The 10,589-nt window shown below is 41.4% G+C and overlaps 1 long non-coding RNA gene across 1 annotated transcript; it reads left to right on the forward strand.

Annotated features, from left to right (window-relative positions):
• Nucleotides 1-6,006: 6,006 nt before the first annotated feature.
• LOC113972478 lies at nucleotides 6,007-9,775 on the forward strand. The gene is made up of 3 exons (XR_003535920.1): nucleotides 6,007-6,773; nucleotides 8,002-8,148; nucleotides 9,671-9,775. It is a non-coding gene; the product is annotated as an uncharacterized LOC113972478 (long non-coding RNA).
• Nucleotides 9,776-10,589: the final 814 nt, after the last annotated feature.

Below are 10,589 nucleotides of genomic sequence, written 5' to 3' on the forward strand. Positions count from 1 at the left end.
AGTGAGCATGTTATGGAAAACTTTGGATTCTGTTCCAACAGAGAATAGTAGCACATAGCAGAAGAAACTACAGCACCAGCACATGCCAACCTGTCCCCTCCCCACACACCTTTTAGCTCCTGTCTCACAGGAGCTGGTTTGCTACTTTGAAAGATAAACTATCTTGTTAAAAAAGGCTTTAAAGCCTTCAGTGAACAACTCCTTAGAGAAGCTGTTCCCTTATTTAAACTCACAGAGGTCTGCTGCCATCCAGCAGCTACCTGGCTGTGCAAGTGCTTAGAGAAACCCTGCAGGTCTCACTTTCCCCACCAGCTCCCTCCCTCCTCTTGGGGGCTTTGTGTGTGTGTGTAGGGCTTTGGCACAGGGCTAAGAGCTGCATGGACACCTAGAGTACAAAACCCACATGGGTTTGGGGAAATTAGTTCTAACAGTGCCTATACATTATTAAGACCAGAGGGCGGAAGTGCACGGGCTAAGGTCCAAATTCACAATGAGACAAACATATGGATTGTGATCTTAATAAATTCAGAATCTTGTCTGGAAATAATATACTAGAAAACAAAGGTACAAACATACACATTTTATTACACGATTCCTTAAAAATTGTTGCTGATAAAACAGGATTTGAAATTCAAGCAAATAATTGTATCTTTGTTAATTTAGTCACTCTGAATTTCATCAAAAAGGGGCTATATCCCCAGGAATTCCTCTGGTACAGGAGTCCTTCAAAGTCTTGTTCAATTACAATGTAAATAAACATACAACAAAGATGAATGACTGAAGATTGAAGTCTCTGAGCCGAAGAGCAGGACAGAGTACAAGGAAGTGTATGTGACAGAGCTTCATTTTCTCTTGTAAGTAAAGTGAGAAGAATTATACCTGCTCTTAAGTTTCGTGGTGAGTGGAGTCAAGGTCCCTGGTGTCAGGTGTGGACCTGCCTGTTCTCCTCCCTTTATTCTTTTGTTCTACTTCTCTCTCTTTTGCTGTGTGCAGACCCTATGCCTGTATGAAAACTGACATTGATTCTTAAGGAGTTTTGGGTTTGTTTTTTTTTTTTTTTTAGATTTACATTATTAACAAAAAAGTGGCTCTTGATTTAGCAGCTCTGTGTGAGATGTACAGTCAGAGAATAAAGGCTGTCAGGGGACCTGTGGATGACAAAAGTGAGATGCCAGAGAGCACCTTGGAAATCCCACCCAGCCTGGGTCCACCCACCCAGCTCCTGCTGGGCTCTCCCAGGTGCTGGGAGTTCTCCACAGAAGGAGGCTGCGTTTTCGTGCCGAGTAGGGTTGCACGGTGATTCATTTCCATCCTATGCTCATCAAACCTCCTGTGCTCTCTGAGCTGGCACGGGAGACTGCCCAATTGATTCAGAAGCATTTGAGACTGAAGGATCAAGCCAATTTACTCTTCTTTATCACTAAGACCTCTTAGGCACAGTTGAGCCAACCTTTTTCATCCCTTGCAGCTTTGGACCTGACCTTCTTCAGCCAGCGTGGCTGTGAGGCAGTGGATTGCCTGGACAGAAGCTGGCAGCTCTGTGTTGCATGTTCCAGCAGCTCCCAACACCAAATTCCCACGTCCTATCACTTGCTGCTTTACCAGTCCTGTGTGTTGTATCAAAAAATCCTGGCAGCCCCATTTCACATTCTCCCTGGCTGCACTAGGTCCAACCTGATGTCGCATTTAGGAAAAGTTACACTACCATCACTATTCACCCCTTTGTCAACCAGGATTCTGCTGTTTACAGCATTACATCATAAAATGACCTTTTCTGGACCGTTTTAGGAGATGTCTTTTTCCTTTTTCCTGTCCTGCTCTTAGATAGATTTGGGCACCCAAAACTTCTCCTTCCCTTTCCTTGCACTGATAGAGAGACATGGAAGATCAGGAAGATCCTTGCCTTCTGTATGGTTTAAAAGCTTTCTCCCATTGACTTGACTGTTTCCACACCCTTTCAGAGGGTAAAAGTGTCAGGGTTTTCCCTTTGTTGCTGGTGTCATTTTGATTTTAGATCCCTGGGCCACTGCTGTGGCCATGTCTGTAGAAACCAGCTGTGGGTTCAAGTCTCAGCATTTGCAAAGTGTTGAAGCACAGCTGGCCCATCCAGCCACACTGATACAGCAGCATGCAGAGGCTGCCAAAACAGCTCAGGTTAAAATAATATCCCCCCAAAAAACCTTTTATGCTGCGTTATTTCAGTGATCCAGCTTAGAGTGTGGTCCTGCAGGCAGGGAGGGAGGGGAAACAGGCCAGGCTGCAGCAGCCAGAGGAAAGGGAGCAGTCAGAAGAGGGGGAGAGCAGGAGGTGAGGAGCCCCCCAGCCTGGCTGTGCTGCTGAAGCCCCTCTGAGGCTCTGTCTCCAGTAAAAGCTGTCTCCAATCTCCTTGTGCTGACGTGAAGCACAGATAGACCAGGACTGAGGGGGAGGAGAGGGTCTCAGGAGTTCCCAAAGTTTGCAGGAAGGCAGAGAAGAGGCAGCCAAGTGTTGTATTCACTGTTCATGACTCCTGGACAGGGAGGAGGCAGTTCCCTGCGGCTCTGCTTCCAAATCTATCAATGCCAGCAGCAGCCTGGAGGCAGCCTGGCTGTCCTGAGCGAGTGTGACTCACTGCTACGCCACACAGCTGAGTTATTTGGGGTGGGTGGGCAGTATTTGTCACACTGTGCATGAGGGTTTGGCTATTTTAAGCAAGCACATAGGCTGTCTGGGACAACCTTTGCTGTACACACAGAGGTCTGACTTAAACTTACTGGAGCAAGATGAATGTGGCGAGGGCAAAAGCATTACATGCACAGAAGAAAGGCAAGACACTGCAGCAGTGCTAAGTAATGAGATTTATTGCAGTCGATGCCACACCAAGAGCTGAATGATTCTTAAACTTCATTCACAACTTGTCTAATAAGACCTATGATGTGTATTACAGTCTGGGACTGAGCATTTAAAAGTGCTCCCTTGACACGTGCACTACTTAAAGGAATACTCAAGTGATGAATTTGTTTTCCAGTGCTTGAGGGAGATTGAGTGTTCCCTTGCTCACACAAGAAGTCCCTGATCTTACTGCAGATGCAGAACAGACCCTGCTCTGCTGTGGTTCGGAAACAAGGGAGGGAGAAAATCTCAGTCTTGTAGCAGGGACTCTTTGACTTAATAAAGTGTTAATAATGAAGATTTGTCTTTCTCCAGGAAATAAAAAAAAACGATAAGAGGCAGAAGAAATGATGGATAGGAGGAATTGTCTAAACTTATGGAGTCAGCTACATAACTCCCACTACCCTGGGCTAAATACCCCAGCCTTAGAGGTTGGAGCCTCTATAAATGCAGGCAAGCCAAAATTCAAACACTATACTGATGACTTCTTGCCCCACAAGGAACCTTTCAAATTCTGATGGTAATGGATTCTACCTAAGTGTGAAAGAGAAACAGAATATACTAATTTTAATGCAAATGGATTTTTTTTCAGATGAAAGGTGTTGCCTAAAAAGTAGAGTGGCAGTGCTGTAAATATTCTGCTTGTGGTCCAATTACTTACCATTAACTACTGACATCTAGGCTTGCTGTTATAAAAAAATATATGCTTTTTTTTTCAATTAAGCAATGCTTTTACACTTCCAAGTCAACTTTTGTACTTTCAGTGCTACTGGAAATTCGAAAATTTGTGAAGTTCATCTGGGCACTCATTTTGTAAAGATCTTGAACTTTTCCTCTGAAACAGAGTAAAGCAATGGGGATTGATATGTTTCTTGTTTTCCTTTTTCCAACCTTTATTCACATAAAAAGCTCCCTGTACTGTCAGAGTATTGAGTTGTGCCAGTGTTTGTCAACAGAGGTGGATCAGAAACCCACAAATCATGGAACTGGAAAAGAAATGTGTCTTGTGTGTTGCTAATGAAGGAATTAATGTGGTTTTCTCTATAGACTGAGGTATCACTAGAGTAGGATCTCAACTGAAAATAAAAAGAGAAATGATGTTGCTTTCCAGGGTGTGTCCACTCTCTGAGGACAGATGTTATCAAGCACAGAAAGCCTTAAACCACTGTTCTGGCAATGGGGCTCTGGTCCTGGCTTTGCTTTGGATGATTTTAGGCAAGATGATGATACTCTGTGCCTTAGTTTCCTATTCTGTAAAAGGAAGATAATAATGTGCTCTCCTTTGATGTTTTGCCAGACTAAATGTTAAAAATTCAGTGCATGGGCTGCTGCTCCTCAAGAATTACTTCCCCTCCAGCTAGCTCAGATGTACCTTTTCGCCAGTTTGAATAAGAGCTAAAGAGGCAGGTAGGATCTAAGGTGCAGAGTCAGATGATTTCATCCTACCCCAAAAAAGCTTTAAATAAAACCCCCCCAATATATGCATCTGGTAATGAAAACTACTTGAACATGTGAACTAAATGTTGCTGTTAATATTGTAATTAAAGAGCTCTTGGGTGAACAACTGGTTAAGGTGGAAGGTTCATAACAGTTTCTGTTTCTTAGAATCACAGAATAGCTTGGGTTGGAAGGGACTTTAAGATCATCCAGTTCCAACTCACTGCCATGGGCAAGGACACCTTCCACTAGAATAAAATATTCTGCCTTGCAGAATTAAAAGAGGCAAAATCCATGTTCGTTACCAAGCTCAGTGCAGGACAGTGCATCCCTGTGGGAGCCTTCCTATAAGAAAGCTGGAAATGCAATCCTGGGGGGCCCAGAAGAGCAAAAGTCAGTGCTGCCTTCTGGTGGATGTGTGAAAAAGCCACAAGCACACCTTGGCAGAGCAGGGGGAGCACTTTTGGAAGGGTGAATTTTATTTTTTTTGAGATGCTTCTCTTTTGAAATTGGATTAGAATTGCTTTGGCTCCCAGGGAAAGGTTGAAGCCATTTTCTCACAGATGGCAAATGCCAAATCCTTTAGGAACACCATTTGCAAAAAGGTGTTGTAGTTGTCTCATGTAAGAGAAATGTTTTCATGATGGGTCCTTTTGCTGCTGCGTTAGTGATAAAGGAAGGTCACAGATAATTGTGTTCACTTTTTAAAGCACAATGTTGTTAAATCTTTTATATAGGGATAAAAGTTAAAAAAATGTCTAGTCTCCAGTAGAGACAGCTTCTCCCTAAACAGAGGGAATCCAGAATCAAGCAGAGACTGGAATTTTAAAGCTGATACTACAGATCTCTTCTGTTGCCCCTGGTAATTCAGAAAAGAAAAGAAACTGCCTATTTTTAATCTTACTCTCAGCAAGCCAGACCAAAAAGCCCAGGATTTACTATCGCACCTTGAAAAAAATGTGCCTTTACTAATCTCTGCTAATCCACAGGAAAGGTACTTGAAAATAATCACTATAACTAAGCTGCAACTTCTTTCAGCTTTGATTTCACAGATCAAACAGTGATCACTGTTACAAAAATGAAAAAGAAAAAGGAAAAGCTGCTGTTTTACTGAATCCTTATATTGTATAAACATCCAGGAGCTATTTTGGCTTTAATCTAATGGCTTCTTGATCTTTGAAGGTTTGGACAGCAGATGATACAATGCTTCAAAAATCTCCCTCAGATTTTCTTTGGAAGGACCTGGTGAGATTTAGGACAAGCCTTAACTGTGCTACCATTGTCTGTGAGCACAGTGGTCAAGTGAGTACCCTGAGAAAAATCACCACCTTAGTCCAGTGACAGACAGCCCTAATCACTGGATTTCCCTCAGAGATTTAGGATCATTTGGTTAAAGTCCTTGTAAAATCAAGCACAGCAAACCCAGCAGATCTATGATCACTGTGTTAACCTTGCTTCAGTGTGGATGTGAATTTTTAGGATCTGAAGGATAGAAGAAAAACAGTGGATTGATGACATCACTTGTTGACTGAAGGGCTGCCACCCTCACAGTGACTGAAGCTGGGGCTCCACAAGTGTGAATTACATCTTGTAACTGTTGAGTGAATGTTGACTTTTGGCCTCATCTTTTCACATTTACTCCTCTTCTAGCTCAGTTTGGCCATACTTGCTGTTACAACAGTGCCAGGAGATCAGAGGCTGAAAGGAAACTTGAGATGTGATTGCTCCTGGCTGTGGCCTGCCTGGGTAGTTCTGGAAGATCTTAAGAAACACAGACTCCATCGTGTCCCCAGGTCATCTGCTTTAGTGCCTCACTCTCTGTGTGCTTAGAAAAGCTTTCCTAGTGCCTAAATGGAATTTTTTCTGCCTCAGTTTTAGTCCTTTCCTTCCTGTCCTATCCACTGTGGACATGGAGAACAGGTTGCTTTTTCTTCCTTCAGCAACCTTTGACACACTTGCAGAAGTCCTGTCCTCTTTTCTCTCCTTCTTTGGCCAATTTAGTTAATTGGAGCTGCAGAATTTAAAGGGTATTAGATGATGAACCCACCTTAAATATATTTAAAGACTGGAAATGGATTTTGAAGTAAGAACTCTGGAATTTGTTGGTTGTGATTAGTATTTATCTTTCAAATGTTAAATAACTCAGAAATACATTGGAGTGCCTCCCCTTTCAGGCCTCCTTTGTTTGCCTACAGCAAACAATTTTCTTGATGAAAAAATGTAGAATATAAATAAGCTGTGATATGTTTTTTGGTTTTTTTCAGGCTATGGCTTGGTACACTCCTCTCTACTGGAACAGAAGACAAGGATGGGGGTGAAAGAGGAAAGTGAAACATTTGAGAATATTGTCATAAAACTTTCTCAAGGACTGAGCAAAAAGAAGGATGGGAAAATGAACAGGAATTTACAAGAACTGATTCAGAGTGAAAAAGAAACAAGAAAAAAAGACAAAGCTTCATTAAAAGGTATCTGACATTCATTATGTGTACTCTGTAATTGCAGCATCGTACCAGCCTTACTCTGTAAGTGAATGCTTTTAAATGAGCATCTTGTTGGAAAAGCTCTGCATTTAGAAAACAAGAATTAACCTTAACCTTCAAACAGGAATCCAGCCCAAATCTCCTTATAGGAGTGCACTCGTTGTCAGTCAAGACTAAGTAGGAAGTAAAACCCAAGTAAAATTCTTCTTAAAATGTGACTTTATTATTACGTATTATCCTTTGAGCCTGAAGTGTTTAGAGACCACAACCTGGAAAGCTTCCAGCCAAAAATGTTGATGTTCACAGAACTATTTACCTTCATCTTGAGAAGGGTGGACCCGAACTTGCTGTTCTCTCAGCCCACTGTGCTTTGATGCGGGGTAGGGACTGAAAACTAGTTGCTTCAGAACTGCCTTTTAGGCTTGGTATCAAACTTAGAATTGGTAAAAGTGTGGAAAAGGTGTGGGTCATTGGTTCAGCTTGGGCACCCAGGTCCCAGTCAGGAACACCAGAGCCGAGCCATTCACTGTTTTGAATAAGAAACACAATACTGGTGGTGTTTTCTAAGAAATATTTGTCACGGGGGCTTTGCAATGGAAAAAAAATGTATTTAAAAAGTAAAGAATTGGCCAATCTGAATATATTTTCACCAAAAAGGTGAGTGACCCTTCTCACGTTTGGAGTGGTTGCTCTTCTCTAAATTTCTTCTCCAGACTGTGGCTGGAGATGTTCAGAAGATAAACAGTTTTCAGCATAGGTTACACTGGCTGTTCTTCACAAACTTTGTTCTTAAAAATGGCTAAATCACTTTTGCTCAAACTCTCCAAAGAAACTAAGTCAGAAGGAGGGAGAAATTATGTAAAAATTCAGTGCAAAGAGTTCGAGTCTGGCAGAATTATAACCAAAGGCAAATGGTAAATTATAAGGTGATATGTCAAATTATGTAGAAGTTGCAGTTATTCTACCTAGAACTAAATGCAAAATGCATCAAATATATGTGTGCTGTTTGTTAGGTGTATTGCATAAATTTAATGTATGTGTGCAGGAACCACTGCAAATTTATGCAAAAGATATGAATAAATATGCTAATGCAATACAAGAAATAATGCAGTAATATATAAAATATACATATTTTTTATAACTTGTGCACATATATGCATGTGCAAAATATGTGAAATACACACAGTAAATTGAATTGAATTTCTGTTTACAGGAGGAAAAAATAGACTTTTACATCCCTTTTCCCTAATCAAAGTGCCTGGTGCCAAAGTTAAGTGTCTCCCACTGAACCCTCACTTTTCCCATTGATGGGAATGATGGCAGCAGTTTTTCAAGTCATCAAGGCCTGACCCTGTGCCAGGTGAGTTCTCTCTGTCCCCCTCCCTCAACACATTTATTTATTCGTAAATTATTTATATTTGCTACTGCAAGAATATATTATGTACATTATAAAGCATGCACACAAATAGGTATTTCAAAGGAGGAGATAAATATTCAAAAATACTATTTTAAAATATTTTAAAAATCAATTATATTTATTAATATTAAAAAAGTATTTTCTTCCTGAGTGTCAGTAGATTGCCTTGCGCTTCCCCTGGAAGACCACTGCTCTAAGTGACTCTTGTCACTAATACTGGTGTATTTAGGAAATTAAACAAAATATTATGAATTGGTAAGAAAAGGAGACTTACATTGGCTGTGAATTGTTAATTAGGCAGTAATGAGAAAATCAGTGTGTAACTTGGATATGTCAAACCCACAAAGCTGTTGACATCCTGGAAGGACTCAGGGGAGGAGGACAGAGCGAAAAAGTGCCCAAAGAGACTGATTAAGATTAAAAAAAGTAAAATGTGTGTTGGACAAACAAGGTGATCATTGTGTGAGGGGGTTCAGGCATCACAGCAAGAGGGGAAGCAGTCTTAGATCCAGGAAACAGAACTAAAGGGAGTAGAACCAAGTGAAACATAGGAAGGTTGAGGTTGAACAGGTAAATAAAAATGAGTTTCAGTGATCTATAATATAGTCTTCCATTTGTACTCATTGTTCCATTTAGTATTTTAAACCACTGGCAAGGTTTAAGTGCCCAGCTGCCATTAATTTTAAAGGAACTGGGTATCCAGCTCCTGAATCCAGCTTTGAAGCACTCTTTAGTGGACACTTAAACCAGACTGGTGAATTAATTTGAAGATACCCAGGAGGTCACTCTGTGACTGGCATGGATATGTGACTATGCAGTTAGCAGGAATTTTCCCCATTTCTGGGAGTGCCAGCCTAGGAAAAGCCTTTCAGCTTGAGACAGGAAAGTGTTTATGCATCTACTTCTCTTTAACACACAAACAGTAATTTAGCAACCAGGGAGGAGTGTCAGGGAGATCTTTCTCAACTGTTAAATCCAGGCAAAGCAGAAAGCTGGAGATGGACTTCTTGTAGGGGCAGGTAGTGGTAGGACAAGGGGGAACGGTTTCAAACTGAAAGAGGGTGTGTTTAGGTGGGATATCAGGAAGAATTTTCTCCCTGTGGGGGTGGGGAGGCCCTGGCACAGGTTGCCCAGAGAAGCTGTGGCTGCCCCATCCCTGGAAGTGTCCAAGGCCAGGTTGGATGGGGCTCTGAGCAACCTGGGCTAGTGGAAGGTGTCCCTGCCTGTGGCAGGGGTGGTGGAACGAGATGATCTTTGAGGTCACTTCCAACCCAAACCATTCTGTGATTCCAAGATTCAAACCCGATGCAATCAGTTGTAGTGGATCTGATTTCGCGGTTTGTTTCCTGCTCTGTCTGAATCATTGGTAGCATCAGGTACTGGGTGTCTATTTTGTGTAGTCCTGGTTTGTCTCATTTGCTAAAGCTTATTTGGTCTTGTTGTGTGTCACTCTGCTCTTCTGCAGAGCTGGGTCCCCCATACCTGTTCTGATAGTTTCCTGGACAGGGAAAAGCTGGGGACAGAGAGGAATTGGCACCTGGGAGTGCTGGTTGCGACGTGGCAGAGAGAGGCCGTGCCTGCAGATTTGTTTCCTGAGTGTGGGAACTTTGAAGGCAGAACTCAGAGCAAGGTGGTCTGTCACACACTAAATACATCTGATTTCTGTAGGTTTTCACATGCAACCCACATACCCTCAGTCTCTCTTTCTCAGATCTTTGCAAAAGATAATTCAGCTCAATTTACTTACGGTTCATTTGCAGTTCTTTTCACTACTGAATTATGAAATTATTCCTCTTAATACTGCCAGGAGAGTTAATAATACCCAAGATATCAGATTAAAAATTAAATAAGGGTATAACCATTATTTTACTCTCATAAATATTCGTGTGTGGTACACATTACTGCTGGATTTTTCCAGAACTGAATACACAGAGATACAAACATCATTCTTATTTTATTACAACCCAAAAATTACAAGTGCTTTAGGCAGATTTGTACAAGCCTGCCACTAGATATTATTACAGATGGTGGTGAAATGATGATTTTCAAATATACAATGGAATGATGATTTTGAACCATATGACTACTTTCTTTTTTTCCCCTCTCTTGATTTTTCTTTCTTTGATTAAAGTTTTTAACTAACAGGTTCATAACTGGTGTGAACAACTGGGGTCCACAGTAGTTGCAGTCTTGCTTAGGTCCTGGTCCAAGAAAGCTTCCCTATTCAGCAACTTGTTCATAAATGCTTCATAATATCAGCAGCTTACAGAAAGCAGTATTGATAACTTGGTTTCCTCTGCAAGCACACTTTTAATCACTGTTACCTTTAAATAAGGATACTTACCTCGTGCCACATTACAGTGAAGTTAGGTCAATGTCTTTGA

The sequence above is a fragment of the Neopelma chrysocephalum genome, unplaced genomic scaffold (assembly GCF_003984885.1).
Source record: "Neopelma chrysocephalum unplaced genomic scaffold, ASM398488v2 Primary Assembly neopelma1_92, whole genome shotgun sequence".
NCBI classification, from domain to species: Eukaryota; Metazoa; Chordata; class Aves; order Passeriformes; family Pipridae; genus Neopelma; species Neopelma chrysocephalum.